We start from the raw sequence: 21236 nt of genomic DNA, 5'->3' as shown, positions 1-21236 counted from the left end.
CAGTAAACCATATTACAGATGCTTTGTCAGATTTAAGTTGAACAGCGTTTCCAGCGTGTGCCGAACCCTGTGTGGAGAACCGAACAGTTCGATTTTTTCAGTGAACCGTCCCACCCCTAGTAAATATAATGTAAATGTAATGCTGGACCGACCTGCTCCCTTACTGGTGAACATGGCTGGGATTTTGCATCAACTTAATGCGTCTGTGGCCAGGGCTTTTCTCTTTTTTATACGTTCCCGCTCTGCTCCTCCTTTGCTTTTCCTCTCCGTTTTTTGCACGGTTTTCTAAGATGAAGCCTGCACTCAGCATCACTTGCGCCGCGCAAATCTTGCACGCAGACATTTTACACACCTGCATTTAAATGCGGCTGCAATTTTTATTTTTTTAACTTAAATTCTATGTAAGCAAGTAACGGCGGCTCCCTTTAAAATCACTGAAGTTGTCTATTAATGAAGCTTTTTTTTTACATCATTTGAACTTTGGTGATTATAATGAGAGAACTTGAGTTTAATCGTGAGGACGTTTTATTAATCCGTCCATTCTTTAGAATTTCAATGATTTAGCTGAATCGTGCAGGTTTAATTTATTCATTTCTTGTTTTAATTAGGCCTAGATAATGGGAACGAAATTATACAATGCCTCACGTTTTACTAAAATAAAGAAAATAATTTATAAAACACGCAACAAATATATTTTCCCAAGAAGTTGTCTGTCAAAATAAAGGACAGGTAACGAATAACAAAAATGCATGTTGTTTTATTAAAGGAATTTTAAAATATATAAATTAAAATATAGGCCCTAATATATGAGAATATTGACATTTTGCATATAAATCCATGTAGCCTAGCTCACTAAAATGGGCTACCACTTTTAATGCTCTCATGCAAAGTTAAACCACAATTTATTTTGAGTAATATAACACATCATTCATATTATATTAATAATACTGCACACCTATTAAATGTGTCAAATCTAAAATATGGTGTAATACTGTGTAGCTTAGAGAAAATATAAGCACAGGCACAGGCTTGACATTTATCCTGCTTGAATTCGTTCTAAGAAACTTCATAATTACCAAACTTTCATCTGTGAATATTAAATATTTTAACTATAGTGTTTTTCTTTCATTTTCCCTGACTGCAGCCGTCAAATGTAACACATCAGCGAGGCAAAGGTGTCGTCTATTTGCGAAAATGTGCTTTGATGCGCTTGTTTGAAAACTTGTGATTAAAGTGCCACTCAGCGGTCAAAAGCTGTAAATGCACTTTGCAGACGCCGCGGCGGCGGTACGACGGTGGTAGAAGCAACGTTTTGGATGTCCACCTACTGTACTAAACGTATCTGCAATATCTCTTCCCGTGACTCCATAGTCTCTATTATTTTGGGCAAAATGTTCTTTAATCTATTTGATAAAATCTTTTGATAAAATCTTGAGGTCCGTATTCAACATAATAATTGGTCTAAAATTCTTTAATAATGATTTATCTCCTTGTATATTGTAATGTGGGGTTTGGGTTTTGGTTGTGTTTCATGGTCATGTTTTCATGTCTTTTATTTTGTAATTGTTTCATTCTGTTAGTGTCATGCTTCCTTTGCTCTCTTGTCTTCATGCTATTGGGTTCCTCTGTTCATTGTGTCATGTTCTGATTGGTTGTCTTAGTCATGTGTCTTGTTTCCAATTGGTTTGTTCATGTCATGTGACCCTCATTGTCTGTTATAAGTAGCCATGTCGTTTCCATTGTCGTGTTTTGATGTTGTAATCTGCTGTTTGTGAGTCTAGTCTGTGTATATTGTTTAGATTATGTCTGGTTTTTGGATTCTGAAAATAAACTGCACTTGGGTTCTCACTATGCTCGCCTTCAGTGGACTAAATCATTACATATTCTATTTTCATCAAGCCTAAACTCAACATTTGGTTTAATTTATTCCTTTTAAAAATCTCTTCATATAATTCCTTTAAAATTAAACTTACTTCCTCTTTGAAAACCTTATGAAATTCATTTACTAATCCATCAATTCCTCTTTTTCAAGAGATTTATTTCCTCTATTACCTACTCTTGGCTAATTTCTGTCACATTCTATTTTATCTTCTTTCTCCACTCTCAACTTAATTTGTTGTAATAAAATTATTTTTTTCTCATCTATTCCATTTGCTGTAAACAGTTCCTGATAATAATTCATGACTTCTCTTAAAATCTAAAGCCCTATTCGCACGGGATTAGTATTACCTGGTGACCTCCAGTCATTTGCTTTAATTGCAGAGATTGTCTTTGATCTTAATCCCGTGAGAATCAGCTATTTCTGTAATTTGTAAAGTAAAAATATCCCAGCAAAAGACCTACCATATTTCGCTGAACACAGAGGTCCTGTGATAATATTAGTCCCGAGCGAATCGACATCTCTGTGATTTGGCCTGGATTTGGTGGGTCGTATATATTTTTCAAGGGTTTTTGTTTTCTGTGTGCCTTTTTATCCATCTTTCGCGAAGAATGGAGCTGCGTTGGAGTGTCTGATAGTATTTTGGGTGGTGTCATATCGCTACACCATAAAATTTGCAGAAAGAGAAAGCTGAAAAGGTTTTGAGGTTAATGTGTTACAAATAAATCAAGCATAAAGCTTGAGATATTATTGAAATGTAAATGACACAGCGCAAGAAGCTATAAATTTCTCTTTTTTAAATCCATCTGGACCATAGAACGGGACTCTCAAAGCCTTGACATCCGGGTATCCGGGAGATAAGTCAGTAAATTTGAGTAAAATCACTGGCTTCGCTTATCCCGTTCGAATGCACCACACGAAATTCAAATATTCCTATCATATTCTTTTATCTTCTTGATTGTTACGTCCTGTGACCTAATTGTTGTGTATGTTGGCATATGGTCACGTTTTTCTCTCTCTCTGCCAAGCAGCGCTCCAAATCAACCGCAGCTGATTGCAATTACTGGCAGTGTGGAACAGCATGCAACAGAGAGACACAGCTCAGGAGCAGTCCCTTATCCATTATCCCAGAGACTTTGTTGTTTTATTTGCTGTTGAGCAACTTGTGAAATGTAAACCTAAAGTGTGGTTACAATGACATTTCTGTTGAGATTCTGTGTGAGTCTGGTTCTGTCAAAGCGTGTAGGGATATTTATTTGGGTTTATCCCCTTCTGAACTTTTCACCTGTTTTTCTTTAGTTAGGGAGAGAGGTAAGATTATTGTCTTTTAATTTTGTTTTCTTTTGCCAGGAAAGTTATAAATATTGCTTTGTTTGTTATTTTGGCATTTGCTCTCTCCTGACGGCTTGGTTATTTAAGTTGATCATCTGGGGCCTGTACCATGAAGCCGGTTTAGCTGGCTAGCCAGGTAAGTTTAAGTTAAGTTTGCGCCAACTCTGGGTTTTAGGTACTATGAATGAAGCTCGGCTTTAATCATTGTTTCACGAGTTCACCCTTACATCTAATCTGTTAGCAAATAGTAAGCATATTTTGGCATGCTGTCCTGGGGGAGGGCTCCGAGCCCGGAATATAGCCCGAACCCGAAGAACTCCCCCCTGTCCCTAATGTGGGATAAAAACAGATTAGGAGTGAGGAGTTGGGGTGGAGGAGGGATGCCGGAAAACTGTCGCGGGATAGAGGTAAGAAGGCTGCATTTATATACACGTATTGTGCTAGTTAAGATGGTTAGCTAAACGAGTTGCACCTGAGCCAAATTGGTTGATTATCGGATCGTGCTCCTCCCGAACCTTGTTAATAAAACATCATTTCACGAGTTCACCCTTACATCTAATCTGTTAGCAAATAGTAAGCATATTTTGCCGTGCTGTCCTGGGGGAGGGCTCCGAGCCCGGAATATAGCCCGAACCCGAAGAACTCCCCAAAAGAAGCTTAAAGGCATGGGACAGCAGCCAGAGTGCAAAATCTTTAGTTGCCCCCCAAAATATGCATGCTGAAAAGAGAAAAGGTGCAGAGCGACCAGTAGAGCCTGTGCAGTGCTCGACGGGAGCTGCGGCTCGCAGCGAGCCCTACATGCCGCTATAAAAGGAGCACGATGGCAGATATCAAATGAGGGACTCTTGCTGCATCCGAAGGGAGCTGCGGCTCTGCTGCACCGGATGGAAGAGTCCCTCTTGCAGCTGAATATGAGACGCGGTTTGACGCATCGGATGGAGGGCTCTCACTAGGACCGAAGGGAGCCTGTAGCTCTGCTGCACCGGGAGGGAGAGCCGTGTCCGATGCTGAATTAGCAAGGAGACGCGACTGATGGAGGGACTCTCGCTGCGTCTGAAGGGAGCTGCGGCTCTGCTGCACCGGAAGGGAGAGTCCCTCTTGCGGCTGAGTACGAGGCGCAGTTTGATGCATCTGATGGAGGGCTCTCACTGCAACCGAAGGGAGCCTGCAGCTCTGCTGCACCGGGAGGGAAAGCCCTGTCTGCCACTGGGCACGCAGCGAAACTCAGATGACAGACAGAGGGCTCACCCTGGGACCAAAGGGAGCCGAGGATCTGCTGCACCGGATGGGAAAACCCCGTCAGATGCTGAATAGGCAAGGAGAATTGAGGCGTAGATTGACGTGTCGGATGGAGGGCTCCCACTGCAACCGAAGGGAGCCAGCGGCTCTGCTGCACCAGGAGGGAAAGCCCTGTCTGCCGCTGAGCACGCAGCGTAACTCAGACGGCAGACAGACGGAGGGCTCACCCTGCGACCGAAGGGAGCCTGTAGCTCTGCTGCACCGGAAGGGGGGCCCTTGTCCGATGCTGAATAAGCAAAAAGATGCGACTGATGGAGGGACTCACGCTGCATCCGAAGGGAGCTGCGGCTCTGCTGCACCGGAAGGGAGAGTCCCCCGTTGCGGCTGGATATAAGGCACAGTTTGATGCCTTGGATGGCTCTCACAGTGTCCGAAGAGAGCCTGCGACTCTGCTGCACCGGGAGTGTGAGCCCCGTCTGTTGCAGAGCACGCAACGTAACTCAAAACAACAGACGGAGGGGTCACACTGCGACCGAATGGAGCCGCGGCCCTGCTGCACCGGAAGGGAGAGCCCTGTTTGATGCTGAATAAGTAAGGTAACGTGACTGATGGAGGGACTCCCGCTGCAACCGAAGGGAGCCGACAGCTCTGCTGCACCGGGAGGGAGATCCTCCGTCCACCGCCGAGTACGCATCGTAACTCGAACGACAGACTGAGGATTAACCCTGCGACCGAAGGGAGCCGACGGGTCTGCTGCACCGGAAGGGGAGCCCCGTCCAATGCTGATTAAGCAAGGAGACGCGACTGATGGAGGGACTCTCGCTGTGTCCGAAGGGAGCTGCGGCTCTGCTGCACCGGAAGGGAGAGTCCCCCTTGCGGCTGGATACGAGGCGTGGGTTTGATGCGTCGGATGGAGGGCTCCCGCTGCGACCGAAGGGAGCCGACGGCTATGCTGCACCGGGAGGGAGATCCTCGTCCACCCCTGAGTACGCAGCGTAACTCAGAATGACAGACTGAGGATTAACCCTGCGACCGAAGGGAGCCGACGGGTCTGCTGCACCGGAAGGGGAGCCCCGTCCGATGCTGATTATGCAAGGAGACGCGACTGATGGAGGGACTCTCGCTGCGTCCGAAGGGAGCTGTGGCTCTGCTGCACCGGAAGGGAGAGTCCCCCTTGCGGCTGGATACAGGCGTGATTTGATGCATCGGATGGAGGGCTCTCACAGCGTCCGAAGGGGGCCTGCGACTCTGCTGCACCGGGAGGGAGAGCCCAGTCCGCTGTTGAGCACACAGTGCAACTCAAACCGACAGATGGAAGGCTCACACTGCGACCGAAGGAGGAGCCGCGGCCCTGCTGCACCGGAAGGGAGAGCCCTGTCCGATGCGGAATAGGCAAGGAGATTTGAAACGACGGCTGGAAGGCCCTTACTGTGACCAAAGGAAGGAAGGAGAGCTTCTAATTAATTGAGTAAACAACATGATTTAATTTAGCTGCTGTAGTTGCTGCCCCGATGCGAAATGAGTGGCTGGAAAAATTTTCTAAAGGTAAGCCTGATTGAGCAAAGATATGTTTTAAGTGTTTTTTGGAACCAAAAACGTGTAACGGGATGGTTAGAGTCGTCGACAAAGAGAGGGTCCAGTGCGGATTTAGATTGATCGTTCCTGAGTTAGACTTACGAAAAGAGAGCCTGATAAGGTTGATTGGAGAAGGGAGATTAAAAATTAATATGTAGTGGCCTTTCCTTTCTTGGTCCGTCTTACTTTGTTTAATGAAGTAAGCGATAGTTTCGCTATCTAGTATGGACAAATCCGAGATTGTCGGGTGGAGTTTGGGGTCGAAATTAGAGGTTATTGCGATTTCTGAGCATCTCAGAAAAATGAAGCAGCCAATAAAACATGGCATCAAGGAGACGAGCGGTATGGATTGAATGGTACCCTGTGCGGAGATTTTTTGGATGCCGTTTGTAAGGATTTCCAGAGTTATAGGTTGTCTGGAATCCGGGTTTGATGGTCGAGAGCGCTGAATTCCTTTGATTAGAAGAGAACTTTGAGAATTATTTATTTCGGGGGAGGAAAAGCTGTAGATTAGTTTATGCAAAATGGAAACGTCACTTAAGTAACCTTTAATAGACCCTGCTTGGAGGTTTCTTCATGGAATTAAAGGTAGGAAATAAACTAAGTAATTATGAGGAGCGAAAAATCGGGTTAAAAACTTTGAAACATCTCCAAGCTGTTAGATATGAATGGATAGTTCTGGGTTAACCTGCTTGGAGGACAGAGTCAGACGCATCAAGGAGAGGTTTTAAGGGATGAGTTTATGGAAATAGAAGTTGCGACTAGTGAGGTACTGAGGTTAGTGATGGGTCTGCCTCCAGAGCCAGCGCTCTGAATTTCTGTGAGAATCTGAGATTTGATGATATTAGGCACAGGAGGAGGTTCCGGAGTGGCAGCATTCAGTAGAGTAGGAAGAGGGACCACAGTGAATAAAGTATACTGAGGTTTAGTTTGGGTAGAAGAGTTAGAAGGAAGATAAGGAGGGGCCGTAACCGTTTGCGGAGGCAGCCTCACGCACGGATTATCCCCTGGTGCTTGGGGAGGCCCATAGGAAAGAGAAAGATTGAAATAAGGGAGGGGCCATAACCATTTGCGGAGGCAGCCTCACGCATGGATTAGCCCCTGGTGCTTGGGGAAACCGTAGGATGAGGAAGAGAAAGATGGAAATGGGGGAGAAGGCCAGTATGCTTGCGTTGCTGGCTGAAAATGCCCTACTTGGGCATCTGCAGCGGGGGCTGCTGGCCATTGATGGGGAAAAGAACAAGTGGAAGGGTAACAAAAATAAGGTGACTGACCTTGAGCAGCTAGCGGAGGCAGCCTCACGCTAGCCGGAGGTAGAGTGAAAATAAAAGGAGGTTGGGAAACCATGCCAGTGAGCGATGTTGCATGCGGTGCGGCAGCTGAATGTGCTGCAGTGATTGGTTGAGAGGAGGAGGAAGGCAGTGCAGTGTGAGGAGCATCTGAATCTGGGCCGAGGCCCAAACTTGGTGGCCTGCTGCGTCATGAAACTCGAGCAGAGCCAGAACTTGATCTGAAAGACAACATAATTATAAATGAAGTAGGGAGCTATGAGGAAGATGAGCCTGGGCAGCTGTTGTCAGCAGAGGCATCCTGACATTTAAAACGGCCTCTGGACTAGTGTCTGCTATGGAAGGTGGAGGCAACTGAAAAGAAAAATAGGGTTATTAGAAACAGGAGGAAAAGCCTGTAATGTGTAGGCCTAGGTTGCAAGCGGAGACAGCCTCACGCTTCCTTCAGCTGCTGTAGGCGACGGGGAGGGAGTGGGGTTTGTGACATCCTGAAGAGTCTGTGCAACCTGCACAGCTAGCAGAGGAAGCCTCATGCTAGCGTCTGCTATGGGAGCTGGAGGCAACTGAAAAGAAAAAGAGGTCATTAGAAACATGAGAAAAAGACTGAGATGTGAGGGCCTGTGTTGCAAGCATAAGCAGCTTTGCATTAGTTTCAGCTGCTGTGGCTGTAGTCCACGGGGGCTTGTGATATTTGGGGGAATGGTGCGTTCAAGTAATGTCGGATACATCGTATTTACGAGTTAAACACACATGAACGGCACAACAAAGCTGTAATGACAAGTGGGAAACTTAGAATTTTCTTTAAGCTTGAGTTTTTCGAGTTAGGGGCGTGTAAATGAGGAACATGACAAAAATCAATGGATCGATAGATGCAACGTCTGTTGTTGACAAATTTAAAACAATTTAAAAATGCAAAACAGACCTGATGCAAATTCTTTGCTTCTCATTTTCTATAAGCAGAGTTAACGTACCCTGTTGTATTTTCTTGTAATTTATTAAAAGAAGGTACACTGCCATCTTGTGCCAACTAAACTGACTTGAACGCACCTGACGTCACCATTACGACTTGTCAACTCGTAAGTACAAAATTTCCAGGAGGACTTGAACACAGCAGAAGATGCTGAAGAGCCTGTGCAGCCTGCACAGCTAGCAGAAACAGCCTCCCGCCAGCGTATGTTATGGGAGCTGGAGACCACTGAAAAAGAAAGGTTAGAAGTAGCAGGAGAAATATGACAACTTTAACAACATTTTAAAAAACGTGATAGAATGAAGAAAATACACGCTTGTCCTCTTAACCACACAAAAAGTAGTAAGTATTGAAACAGCTAGCCAGCCAAGCCACACATCAGCTGGTAGAGACTTGGAGTGAGGTGCCTAGCAGTATGCACAACGCATGCAAATTAGGTTGCTAGTTGCACTTGTTCAATAATTTTTTATGGTTTCTTTATGATACACCTTGGTTGTTAGTTTGCACCAATAATTGTAATTTATTTAGGTACACCGTTGAACTTATTTCCTCGAAAATCAATTTCCATCTTCTCTGTCTATCTGAGTACAATATGCAATTTAAAATACAGGAAAAATGCTATTGAGAATTAATACAGAAAATGTGAGTTATTTCATTTTGTTTTCTACACAGTTTTGCGTCATGGTTACAACAATGACATCAACATCCATGAAGTTCTCCTGTTATTTAAAAACTTCTAGCAACAAACAACCTACCTTTAGTATCTTTACCCAAAAAAATTAATTTGCAACATGGCCTGCGCCGTTAGCAGAAGCAGCCTCACGCTAGTGACTGCTACAAGCATAAGTAATAATAGTATTTATGTCTATGGCTACACAAGCTGGAGGCCTGGCTACATGCGGTGAAAAGTTGAGCCGAAGCGGGAAGCGAATGAGGTTTTGCTGCGGTGAGAACTGGGGCACGACCCTGGCTCATTTGAATAGATTGTACAGATCCGCTTTGTTTACCCTCTGCGAGAATGATTTGTCTGAATAAATCAGTGTTTGCTTCAGGCTTAAACACTATCCACTTTCCGATCGGATAATATATTTGCATGGCTGAATGATACGGGGATGTCAGGGAAGAAGTTGGAAGTCTCGCCGGTTGAGGCGAGGTTCAGCCTCGGCGGTGTGGAGAGTGTGTGGCTGGTCGAGCAGAGTGGCGGCTGCGATGAATCCTGGTGCTCGGCGGCAGTGACTGACGGAAAAGGAGTGAGCCTAGGGCCGGCAGGTTGCGACGGAGCATACGAAAAAATTCCCAGTACAGGTCTCGTCTTTGTACGGAAAAAATTAAGTCTGTGATCTTAAGGCCATAGGAGCAAAACCAAATGCCGGAAAACTGTCACAGGATAGAGGTAAGTAGGCTGCATTTATATACACGTATTGTGCTAGTTAAGATGGTTAGCTAAACGAGTTGCACCTGAGCCAAATTGGTTGATTATCTGATCGTGCTCCTCCCGAACCTTGTTAATAAAACATAATTTGTTGCCATGGTATCTTATGCTGCACCGCTAACCTGCTCCGGGGCAGGTTATGTTCTGGATTCAAGATCTCAAACTGAAATTTGACCAATTAGCTGTGATCAAAGAAACCTATACTGTAGGTGACGTCACCCATCCCAGTGTCTGTTGCAATGGCTTCACCTTTTCTACCAAATCCTGTGGACATCTCCACACAAATTGTTAGAAGAGCACTTCGTAGAGAGAGTTTTTAGGGACAGACAAAATCCCCTAGCTTTTCCTGATACTTACTTGTATGAAAGATACAGGTTCTCTGCAGAAGGAATCTCTTATATTTGCCAACTTCTTGAGCCACACATAACAAATGTGACACATTGATGTCATGCCCTTACTGTACCGTAAACGGTATGTATTGCGTTGCATTTTTTTGCAAGTGGTACGTACTTATATGCAGTCGGTGATGCAGAGAACCTTGGGAAAAACACGGTTTGTCGAACCAGTTGCAAGGTGGTCCTCGCACTGCAGGGGTACATGAATAGCTTTGTAGTGTTTATCGAACATGTCCATAAAAGAGGGCTTTTATAAAATTGCCGGTAAAATTGATAGGGTGACATCACATGCACAGATTTACTTTTACACATTCACTTTTTTTTTTCTCCCCAAAAAAGTGGATTACACTTAGACCCCTTAAATTATACAATATGTTAATATTATTGAAAATCTTTTTTATTTTAATATTTATAATCTTATGCTAGGATTCCCTAGAGTCATTGGAGCAATAGACTGCATACATGTTGCAATCTGCACAGATCTTGGAGAACATGAGGCAGATTATGTGAATAGAAAGTCCTTTCACAGCCTCAATGTTCAGGTAGGTGTACTACAGATGCAAGATGATTTTAATTTTCAGTGAGATGAATCATTAAAACATAATGATCTACTGTACGTTTTATCTGCAGATGATTTGTGATCATGAATGCATGATCACAAGCTTGGATGCCTAATTGTCTGGCAAATTTTCTGTGAGTCTGTGCTGTGTCAGCGCTTTGAGGAAGGCAAGTTAAATTTGGAACAATACAAAAGAATTTAAAGTGTTCATTTTAAATTAACTTATACAGTGTTCCCCTTTTCTGTTCTGTGACGGGCCTTTTTGATGGCCTGTTGGTAGGAGACAGGGGTTATGCATGCCAGAGATTTTTACTAACCCCCAGTCGTGTCCCTTAGACAAGGCTACAAAACCGTTTCAGTGTGACCCTCAGTAAAAACAGGGTCAAGATCGAGATGACCTTTGGCATCCTAAAGGCACGTTTCAACTGCCTTCGGTGGTTAAGGGTGTCACCAGAGTGGGCATCACAGATAGTGGCTGCATGTGCCATTCTGCACAATATAACCACTATCAGAAAGGAGCGAGTACCACCACAAAACCAGCTTGTCCCTGATGAAATTGACCCCATCACACTTGACCTCCCAGCTGGCGCAGCAGTCAGAGATGCAATCACCATACGATATTTTACTTAATAAAAGCACATTGAGACTGCAGATAGGTCTCAAATGGTTTTATTGTTTATGTGGCTAGGGAAGGACTAAAAGAAAGTTGCATTAAGTATTCAGTGTTCATACTAGTGTTGCTTGGTTTAGTAAGTTCACATACTGAGATCAGTTTTTACAGCTGTTTGATCTCCATTTATTTCTTTTTTTTAATTTGGAGGCTCCTCAGCTCACAGTCCAGCTCCTTCAGTGTGCAGTCCAATTCTAGGCTCCTTTTGTAAATGGCCCTGACTGAGTCAGTTTCCACCTGAAACATAATTCCATCACAAAAAAAAGTTTTAAGGCAAGTCAAATCACAAATGGCATGACTTAATACAGGTACAGGACTGGCTGTAATCTATGTGAAAGGTTTAAAGCATGACCTTGTTCACATTCCTTCTGAAGCCCATTGAGGTAGAGGCCTCAGATTCTGGGACAGGTTGTGAAAAATCCTTTAATAAAAGAGATAAGGGCCAGTCACATTTGTGTGACATTCAAATGTGTGCCATAAAAATAAATAGTCAAATGCATTCACCTCAGCAAAGGTTTCAGAACACAGAGAGGGTGTCTTCGTCATTTGCTTCGCCCTGATAAATAAAAGTAGGTAAATGTAAACCATAAATGTTGTAAACAGGGTTTCTGCAGGATTTTTAAACTCAAATTTAAGACTTAAAGGCCGTGTTGCAGGGTAAATTTTTCAACGAATTTGTGCAATTTGCTTGTTGGTAATAAACATTTAAACTGGTGTCCATTGTATTTTATGTTGTTGGGTATCACAAAATGGAATAAAATCCGAAAAAGTAGGTACTATCTTACAGCGGTTTGCAACGATTCTCCTTTCCCCCACAATGCATTGCATTACGTCACGTTGGGGAGAGAATTTACCAAAGCCCGTCTTGAGAGCATTGAGAGTGACTAGAGAGACGAGTAGTAGACGAGAGTATTCAGATAGCGCAGATTATAGATAAATAGATAAATACATAGATATAGATAGATAGTTAGATAGACTAGATATATAGATAGATATCGACCAACAGCGACCAAAACGCACTCACTTCCCTACAGCACCAGCTTTCCAAGGCAGTTTCCATGGGACACCACCGCCCACACAAGCACCAACCAAACACAGCGACAGACACGTGGCTATGTTTGCAACAACATTTTCACCGGAGGATGAGATAAACACTTAGAAACGTCCATATAGCTAGCATGATGCCTTCTATTTCTAGATGACAAAGACGAAGTTTACCAGTACTACGACACTATGACAAAGGTTACCGGTAACTTATCTGAACTAACGTCATGATCACTGCCACTAGATATAAAGAAAACGTTGATTTTTCACTCGGTGCTATCCAATGACAGTAAAAAAAAAATATATATATATATATATATATGTGTGTGTGTGTGTGTGTGTGTGTGTGTGTTGTGTTCTTGTGCACTCCTGCTCGTAGACTAGCTCCAGTGCTCATTGCTGCGTTGCTAAATTATAGCAACTCACCAGGACACTTCACCAACTCTCCACTCATTCTCCTCGGACCATGCATTTAATTGGCTTTGACGGCCATCAGCTCTTGGCAATTCCTCATTTGCCCTCTCATGTCTGGCTGGTTCGAAATTATATGGCTGCGGGCCATCATACATGTTGGCTCTTGCCACCTCTTCCTCATCCCAGTTTTTATCGCAACATTACATTGTCCTAAAATCGTTTTTTCAACTTGCATAAACACTGCGTCCGTAGGCAGTATTATCCGTAGGGGCTGTCATTGTTTTTTCGCGTCCTGTGTGACGTCGGAACTCGGAGTACATCGATCTAATACGAGTTCACGGGTGGGAAGTCACGGGTTTGACTGCCGTTCCAGTGCACTTTCACGGGTTTAAGGTTGCAAAAACACGGGTTACGGGTTGCCTGGAACGCGATTGTTATTAGGTTGTTTTTAATTTTACTAGGCTGAGGCTACATGTGACGTCATCACCGAATTGCGTAAAAAAAACGTTAATACCAAAAACGTAAAAAACTGGTCTTTAAGACCATTTTTGAGACATTTTAAAAATGATATACATATCTTGAGTGATTTATGTACCCATTAATCGACAGTGGTGGTTAACCTGCAACATGGGCTTTAAGACCTGCACAAATAAAATTAATACCATATGTGCGCGGTAGGGCAATGTCTATAGTACCATATTAAACTGTAAAAAGCATAATTTACAGTTCAGATACAAGTTTTCACAAAAGCAAAGTTTTAGAAAATTATAAACTTTACATTTCAGCCTTTTTACAGTCAAAAGTATTTATTATATTAATTTAAACAATTATTTTCAATAAATTATTATATAAATTAAAAAATTAGGGGTGTGCGATATTTACAAAAAAAAATATCTCTATTCTCATATTTGATCTATAACGATAATTAGATGATATTTTGCTGACTATTGACAGCTGACTCCTGAATTTTTTGATATTCTTCATATTCTGTGTGGTCAGTTCACAGCAGTAATAGAAATTAATAATTTCCATTAAGTTTTATGGGCATTTTTACCTTTAAGCCAAGTGTGCACCATCTTTTAAGTCAATTCTTGCATTTGGGTTGTTACCAAGCAAATTAAATCAGTATTAACAAAATGTATCTTTGCAATGCAGAGGTAACACAGAAGCTTTATTAGAGGTGTCATTTAGATGCATTTACACACTATTTAATGCAGCTCTGATGGACATTAAATACTTTAACCTGCATTTACAAATGGATAAATAATGTTTTGATATTTTAAACATAAAACATTGAAAACTGATGTTTGAAATTATTAAAAAAAAAATGAAAAGGTACATTAAATGTGAAATTAAAACCGCCAGTAGGGGGCAGCAAGTCACTGGTAATAAGTGAGTCATTGCGTTTGAACCGAATCATTTAAACGGTTGATTCATTCAGGAACAAAAGTGTCCTGTTACTCAGAGATGCAAAACAGCGCTGTGGCTGTTTGAAATGATTTTTGTTGGAGAAATAGAGCAAAACAGGAAATATGGTGCTTAAAACGTAAGTCTCTTAATATTAACTATTTGTTTATTGAACTGTTGTATAAAATCAATATCACATTTGTAATCATGCTTACTTTGAGAGAAAAAAATGGCACTCTACACGTGATATAAACTATATGAAATTATATAAATTTTCAGCCCCATATCTTTAATTATGTGATCATTCTTAATGCATTTATTAGACTGGTTCATGCAGTGAACGCACTCTAAATACGCACGCGCACTAGTCTAACCTACAAGACTTCATCACCTAATGTATGCGTGCACTCTGTAGGTGTGTTTTGTTTGCTTTTCGCAACATACTCATAATATAAAATCGCATATCATTAAAACAACAATTACATTATTATTATTATTATTATTATTACAGACCATACATATCGCATACAAATGGGTGGATTTTCACATTGATCTGAACTCTGTAAATACAACAGTTTTATTGAAAATGCTCATTCATTCTCTGCTAGCAGGTGGAGCATTTGGTAAACATGTAGTAGAAAGCTTCCCTGGTAACAGCAGAACGCAGCACTGGACTTTGAACGTGCAGCTCGTGTTTATTCAGTGAAATCATAACATTATCCTTTTGAAGTTTATTCTTCACATTCAGCCATATCGCAATTCTGTTCTTTCCGTCCCCAAATTTAAGACCTCCTGAAATTATAATTAAGACTTTATTGTACAATTTAAGACTCTTTAATTCCTTAAATTTGATACAACTAAATTAAAGACTTTTTAAAGGAAAACGCCACAGTTTTTCCATATTCCACTATGTTCTTCCCTCCACTTAGATGAGTTGATACGTACCTCTCCCGTCTCAGTGCGTGCACTTAATCACTGTAGTGTGCGGCACCACTATGCTAGCATTTAGCTTAGTAACATCAATTTCTTAGGATCCAAACAGGGATGAATTTAGAAGCCACCAAACACTTCCATGTTTTCCCTATTTAAAGACTGTTACATGAGTAGTTACACGAGTAAGTATGGTGACAAAATAAAATGTGATTTTCTAAGCGGATAAAAAATGATAACTATAATATATGGCGGAAGAGCACTTCGCAGCACTTCGTCTTTGGCGCAGTAATATCATCACTCCTGAATTTATGCCTGTACTTAGCCTGATGCTGTCTTCTCAGTCAAAATAGGTTGGTGTCCTACCGGATATTCCTGGAGTGGGCCCTACAGGGTGAAACTTTGGGCAGAGGGCATGGGAGTGCATTAGAGCATGTAACACTAACGCAAGCTAGTCTAATAAACAAACAAACAAATATACATACATACAATCACTCATACAGTGGAAAGGGCAAATGAGATTTGATGGATGATACCATCAGGAAAACCAGAGAATGAAGCCATGGAAAGAGTCTGTTAACCACCTGAGTAAAACCAGTGCCGTTTATAACGGGGTCTATAGCTTATACTAAACCGTTTAGTTAAATGTATGATACTTGCATTTCCTTGGCTTGGAATGAGCGTCTGGATGCAAAGTCTTGAAGGTTTGGAGGTTCGGTGGTTTAGGAGTCGCGATCACATGAATTCCAAAGGTGTCCTGACTCGATGGGGATTGGGAGTTTCTTCCCAGTGGAAAGTGACAAGAGCTTGTGGGATTACAAATTTATAAAATGTTAAATCTAGGTTCCAATGTAATAGTATGTACATTGTCTTTTTTACATTTTGAGGTTAAGATGATGACATTCTGAGATGATCAAGTCAAGCAGCCCAGGTTTCTGAGACATTGACCTTTTGTTTGCTATTCCTGACCATAAACTCAAGGCACAGCTGTGCCTTTGTTTCTATGATAATGTGAAGGTATGGGCGATACTGTCAGGCACCTCTGCATTTGAATGACACTGTTATGCTTATGAGATCAAGGCTGGGAAAATGCCAGTGTCTGGCACTTTCCTGATTCCATTTGCTTGCTTTGTTTAAATTGTCTCCACCTCTATGTATCCCCCCCCCTTGAAATGGATATAAACTCCAAAGTATCACTGCTTTGGTTAGACTTTTGATGACTGTAGCGCTAAGCATAGCGTTCTCAATAAAGAATTCTGCTGAAGATTACCCAAGAGTCTCCTGGTCTTCGCTTCTGAGTTTCCGACAGTTTTGGCGCCGTGACCCGGATAGAGCTTCTCACTTGAATCCAGATTGAAACTTCAAGCTCAACAAAGATTCAATTCAATTCAAGTTTATTTGTATAGCGCTTTTTACGATACAAATCATTGCAAAGCAACTTTACAGAAAATTAAGTTTCTACAATATTTAGTAGTAGCTTATCAGTGATGACTGTCAGTTTATGTGTATACGGCAGAAATGTTAAGAAAAATCAATAAAAGACGTAAATAAACAGACGATTAACACTATTAACAGCAATTATGCAATCAAACTTAAAGCAAAATGTGGTAGTTCTGTATGTTTTCTCTGGGTTAGCATCATCTGAGGTCCTCTGAGGGGTCGGCATCATCTCTTCTCAGGTGTTCTGGATCCAGACTGGAGCTTGTGTAAATCCTAGTTACCACGGGATGTAAATTCCTTGTCAAAACAGAGAAACAAATAAAGACATAATTAGCGTAGATGCTGTTCCAGCCAAGTAAAATTAATTAGTTTAACCCAAGTTAAAGAATAATAATGTGCATTTGATCAGATATAACTGCAGTCCAAAATTATAAGATGCATTATTTGAATGCTTGGCCAAAAAGGTGTGTTTTTAATCTAGATTTAAACAGAGGAAGTGTGTCTCAACCCCGAACATTATCAGGAAGGCTATTCCAGAGTTTGGGAGCCAAATGCGAAAAAGCTCTACCTCCTTTAGTGGACTTTGCTATCCTAGGTACTATCAAAAGTCCAGCGTTTTGTGACCTTAGGGAGCGTGATGGATTGTAGCGTGGTAGAAGACTAGTTAGGTACGCAGGAGCTAAGCCATTAAGGGCCTTATAAGTAAGTAATAATATTTTGTAACTGATACGGAAATTAATAGGTAGCCAGTGCAGAGACTGTAAAATTGGGGTAATATGATCATATTTTCTTGACCTGGTAAGGACTCTAGCCGCTGCATTTTGGACTACCTGTAGCTTGTTTATTGAGGATGCAGGACAACCACCTAGAAGTGCATTACAATAGTACAGTCTAGAGGTCATGAATGCATGAACTAGCTTTTCTGCATCAGGAACAGGTAACATGTTTCGTAGCTTGGCAATGTTTCTAAGATGGAAGAATGCTGTTTTTGTAACATGGGAAATATGATTTTCAAAAGACAAGTTACTGTCTAATATAACACCCAGATTTTTGACTGTAGAGGAAGTAACAGTACATCCGTCTAATTGCAAATTGTAATCTACGAGATTCTGTGTAATGTTTTCTGGTCCAATAAGTAATATCTCTGTCTTATCTGTATTTAATAGGAGAAAATTATTGGTCATCCAATCTTTTACATTTTTAACACACTCTGTTAGCTTAGATAATTTTGAAGTTTCACCTGGTCTTGTTGAGATATATAGTTGAGTATCATCAGCATAACAGTGGAAACTAATCCTGTAATTTCTAATGATATTACCAAGGGGCAACATGTATATTGAAAATAGCAGAGGACCTAGGACAGATCCTTGTGGCACTCCATATTTTACTGGTGATAAATGAGATGACTCCCCATTTAGATAAACAAAGTGGTAGCGATCGGACAGGTAGGATCTAAACCATCTTAAAGCCTGCTCTTGGATACCTGTATAGTTTTGTAATCTATCTATGAGTATGTGGTGATCTATGGTGTCGAACGCAGCACTAAGATCAAGTGATACTAGCAATGAGATGTAGCTTTGGTCTGATGCAAGAAGCAAGTCATTTGTAATTTTTAACAAGTGCAGTTTCTGTGCTATGATGGGGCCTGAAACCTAACTGAAATTCTTCATAGAGATCATTTTTTTTGCAGGTAGGAGTACAATTGAGCAGACACAACTTTTTCTAAATTTTAGACATAAAGGGAAGATTTGAAATGGTTCTGTAATTTGCCAGTTCACTAGGATCTAGTTGTGGTTTCTTAATAAGAGGCTTAATAACTGCCAGCTTGAATGGTTTTGGGACGTGACCTAAAGATAAGGACGAGTTAATAATATTGAGAAGCGGTTTTTTCTGCTACAGGTAACAACTCTTTCAGTAATTTAGTGGGTACAGGATCTAATAAACATGTTGTTGGTTTAGATGCAGTGATAAGTTTATTTAGCTCTTCCTGTCCTATAGTTGTAAAGCACTGCAGTTTATCTTTGGGTGCGATTGATAAAACTAAAGTATTAGATGCTGTGGAATCTACATTTGTTATTGTATTTCTGATGTTATCTATTTTATCAGTGAAGAAATTCATAAAGTCATTACTATTTAACTGTGGGGGAATATTTAGATCGGGTGGCGTCTGGTTATTTGTTAATCTAGCCACTGTGCTAAATAAAAACCTTGGATTGTTTTGGTTGTTTTCTATGAGTTTGTGGATATGCTCGGCCCTGGCAGTTTTTTAGAGCCTGTCTATAGCTGGACATACTGTTTTTTCACGCAATTCTAAAAACTTCCAAGTTCGTTTTTTCTCCATTTGCACTCAAGACTACGAGTTTCTTTCTTGAGAGCGTGGGTATTACTGTTGTACCATGGCACAGTACGTTTTTCTCTAACCTTTTTCAATTTGATGGGGGCAACAGCTTCTAATGTATTAGAGAAGATAGTGCCCATGTTGCCAGTCATTTTTTCTAGTTCAAGCGTATTAATGGGTACACAGAGCAGTTGAGATAAGTCAGGCAGGTTATTTGCGAATCTGTCTTTGGTGGCTGGAACAATAGTTCTGCCCGGACGATAACGCGAAGCTATATAGTTATTGTCATCAATACGCAAAATGCACGATACAAGGAAATGGTCAGTAACATCATCACTTTGAGGTACGATATCTATGTCAGTAAGATCGATTCCATGCGATATAATTAAATCTAGCGTATGATTAAAACGATGAGTGGGCCCGGTGACATTTTGCTTTACTCCAAAGCAGTTTAATAAGTTAGTAAACGCAAGTCCCTAATGCATCAGTTGTATTATCAATGTGAATGTTAAAATCTCCGAAAATTAGCACTTTATCAGCGGTAACCAACAGGTCTGAGAGGAAATCTCCAAATTCTTTTAGGAATTCTGTATATGGCCCTGGTGGTCTATACACAGTAGCCAGAGAAAGAAATACAATAGATTTCTTTTGCATATCTGACAGTGTAACATTAAGCAGAAGTATTTCAAATGATTTAAACCTGTATCCTGTTTTCTGGGTAACATTGAGAATATCACTATATATTGTTCCCACACCTCCCCCACGACCAGTCTGACGGGGCTCATGTTTATAACAGTAGTTTGGTGGAGTAGACTCATTTAGACCAATATAATCATTTGGTTTTAGCCAGGTTTCAGTCAAGCAGAGTACATCAAAACTATTATCTGTGATCATTTCATTTACAATAACTGCTTTGGGTGTGAGTGATCTAATGTTTATGAGCCCAAACTTTAAAAATTGTTTTTGTTCATTTATTTTATGTTTTTCTGGTTTAATCACGATAAGATTTTTTCTAGATCCTACATTAAATTTATATTTTGACCTCACTTTTCGGGGAACAGACACAGTCTTAGTAGATTGGACAGTGCCAAGTACTTCTATCATTTAAGTGGGTAGAACAAAAGCCATCATAGCAGTTATTTGAAAATTGGCTTACTAGTCAAATGGAGCGTAGAGTCCTGGAGATGTTGTCCGACAGGAGTCCTGCTCCCACTCTGCTGGGGTGCAGGCCATCAGCGCGAAAAAGCCTAGGTCGCTCCCAGAAAAGATTCCAATTATTAACAAAGAGCAGTTTCTGTTCTTTTACACCATGACAATAACCATTCATTTAGAGCAAAAAGTCTACTGAACCTTTCGTGTCCTCGTCGATACGTGGGCAGTGGTCCTGACACGATGATCGTCGCCGCGGGCGTCGTGCTGCGAACCGTCTGACTTCGTTCCAGACTGAATCTTTCTGTACAACCAAGGGTTGGTGAGTGTAACTCTATCCAAAAGAACCTTTAAGACAAGTATCCTCTGCGCCACCAGAGAAGAGTTAACAGATAGCTGCAGGGTTTGGTTAACTAAGTTACCCTCTAAACAATTTATTTTAGAGATGAAAATATCCTCTGTTTAAGCAGGGAAGATTAGCATCATGTGCTAATATTGTGTTACCCTCTGTCTCGGCAGGGAAGTTTAGCATAAAGTGCTAGAAGTTTGTGTTACCTTCTGTCTCGGCAGGGAAGTTTAGCGTAAAGTGCTAGAAGTTTGTGTTAACAAGTGTATCCTCTGCTTGCCAGGGAAGTTTTAGAAGTGTCCTGTTATGTCAGAAAGACTTTACAAAATGTTGAGAAGGAATGCTAATCTGATTTCAACAACTGAGAAAGGTGGACTAGCTACTCCTTTATGGACAGACAGTGAGTTCAAATCATTGTTAGGAGAGCACATGGACTCAATAGTGACAGAGTCAGTCAGATTGGATTTGATAAAGAAATTTGGTATTGATCCAGGTAAAAGTATTGGCAATCGAAGAATGTAAAAAGGTACTAGGATAATGTATTCGCAAGAACAATATGAAAGGCATTAACTGCTGCCACAAAGAATTTGGTTTAGCTTTAGCTACGGAACATTCTCAGCGTAACTCAGAGCTAGAGTATCCTCTTTTACTAAGAAATTGAACCGCAACAAAGCTGCAGCAAAAACTGATATGGAAGAAGTTAGTCAGCCTGATAACAATTATCCTGACTTACAAGCATTTTTTGAAACAGATGTAGCCATCCAGTCAGTAACTGATGTGTCTGTAAATTCAGTGAAGGTATGTGGAGCTAGGAGAAGATCTCAGAGAATT

The 21236-nt window shown here is 41.3% G+C and overlaps 1 pseudogene; it reads left to right on the top strand.

Annotated features, from left to right (window-relative positions):
- The first annotated feature begins 9952 nt into the window (after window positions 1-9952).
- LOC109083321 lies at window positions 9953-16730 on the top strand (annotated as a pseudogene).
- Window positions 16731-21236: the final 4506 nt, after the last annotated feature.

The sequence above is a fragment of the Cyprinus carpio genome, chromosome A3 (genome assembly GCF_018340385.1).
Source record: "Cyprinus carpio isolate SPL01 chromosome A3, ASM1834038v1, whole genome shotgun sequence".
Classification (NCBI taxonomy): Eukaryota; Metazoa; Chordata; class Actinopteri; order Cypriniformes; family Cyprinidae; genus Cyprinus; species Cyprinus carpio.
This window is presented reverse-complemented; position numbering and strand designations above follow the sequence as displayed.